This window comes from Eumetopias jubatus, unplaced genomic scaffold, assembly GCF_037043125.1.
Source record: "Eumetopias jubatus isolate StellerSeaLion01/CBP00866 unplaced genomic scaffold, mEumJub1_p1.0 scaffold_4, whole genome shotgun sequence".
In the NCBI taxonomy this organism is placed as follows: domain Eukaryota; kingdom Metazoa; phylum Chordata; class Mammalia; order Carnivora; family Otariidae; genus Eumetopias; species Eumetopias jubatus.
Genome location: NW_028274810.1, coordinates 3800064 through 3801806, shown reverse-complemented (window position 1 = coordinate 3801806; position 1743 = coordinate 3800064). Strand labels below are relative to the sequence as shown.

The following is a 1743-nucleotide window of genomic DNA, read 5'->3' as shown; positions in this document are numbered from 1 at the left end:
TGCTCTGTGGGGCAAATGCACCCGTTGCGCCGGCGTGCTGGGGTCGGGAAGGCCACGTGTGCCCCACAGGGGAGACTTGGTTGGTGTTCAGAGCCACGGGGCCCGTCCGCCCGGAGAGCGGATTGAGGCGCCAGGGGAGCAGCTTAGGGGGGCTCCTGGGGGGGGGGGTAGCGGAACCCGGAAGTGGGCCTGGTCCCGGGAGCCCTTCTGGGCCTGACGAACTGGCTGTGGGCTGCTCTCGGCTGAGACTCGCGGCGGACGAGCGAGGCCAGGCTGTGAGGTGCCGAGTAGGCTTTCAGGAAGCAAGGGAACTGCAGCCTTGCTTTGTGTTTGCTTTTCTGAATGGAAAATGGGGCTGCGCCCGCCGCGGCCGCCTTGCCTCAGACGGTCCTCCCTTCTGTCTTCAGAACAACAAGAGAACTGGGGGGCAAAAGGGAGCTGTTTCCGCCCGGTTTCGAACCGGGGACCTTTCGCGTGTGAGGCGAACGTGATAACCACTACACTACGGAAACGGGACGGGTGGCTGCTTCGCGGGCCCGAGCCCTGAACACCTTCGGTCGTGCCACCGACGTCTTTCTAAGCGCGGAAGGCCCCTGGGAGCCCCCGCGGCGCCGCAGGGAAAGGGACCGCGGCGCCGGCTTAGGCTCCCGCGTCTCCCCCCAGGAGGCGAAGCCCCGGGGGGCCCTCGGCAGTCTGGCTCCGGGATCCGCACCGAGCGCAGGGTTTCCAGATCCGGAACGACGGCCCCGCTGCCGAGGGGGCCCCGCCGACTCCCCAGCTCCCGGAGGGGGCCGGTCAGGGGCGTCTGAGGCCCCAGGCGCCCCCGCCGCCCGGCCGTGGGGGTCACCCGCCCTCCTGGGCTGTCGGCGGCCGCTTTCACCGCGGGGGCGGTCGGTGCTCTCGGCTCGTGGCCGCGGCTCGGCGCCGGGAATCCTCCCAGGACCCGGAGGACGCGCCCTCCCCGGCCTCCCGCCCGCCCCGCGGCGCCTCACCCGCGCGCTCGTCCTTCGCCGGCCCTTGCGCTCTGCGCTTCTCCGCGGTCCTCTCGGCAGAAGGGTGTCTCTTTGGTATCCTCCGGGCAAAAGCGGTCCCCCCGGTTCCTGCCTTGGGCTGCTTTCAAGCCACTGACAAGAGGCCTGTGGCCATGCCCATCGAACAGTGTCCAGTGAAATCCAGGCCATGGAACGGCGGGATGAAAAGGAAGCGCAAGAAAGCGTTCTTAGTGGCACAGACCCCAAGAGTGACAGAGCCATGACTGGGGAGGGAAGGTCTATCCCTACCTGGCGTTTATCAGTGATTCCTGGGTGGGCTGCCTTGGAGCCTCTGTGTGGCTCCGCAGCCAGACCCGAATAGGCTGCTGGGGACACTTGGTGTGACCCCAGCCACATTCACAGAGGCTTTAATATTTGGAACAAAGTGAGGACGAAAAGCCTAGGAAAACAGATTTTTAAAGTTGTTTTCTCTCTCCCTCCCCCATGCGAATGTGTATGAGGTTACTGTGTGATACTGACTGCAGTGTGCTTAAAGCACAACTACTTTCCTGATATTTGGCAGTTTCTCGCAAACGTAAAAAATATACCTACCCTGTTCCTAGTAATATTGCTATTTACTTCCTGAGAACAACGAATGCCTACATCCCAAAGAGGCTTCTACACAAAGGTTGGTGCGATGTCATGTATACTAGGCAAAGCTGGATAAAACCCACATGTCCATCAACACATTGTCCATACCCAAACCCTTGTA

The 1743-nt window shown here is 62.7% G+C and overlaps 1 non-coding gene across 1 annotated transcript; it reads right to left on the bottom strand.

The window, feature by feature from the left end:
- Nucleotides 1-439: 439 nt before the first annotated feature.
- On the bottom strand, nt 440-512 carry TRNAV-CAC (transfer RNA valine (anticodon CAC)). Its single transcript has one exon. It is a non-coding gene; the product is annotated as a tRNA-Val (tRNA).
- Between the last annotated feature and the right edge of the window lie 1231 nt (nt 513-1743).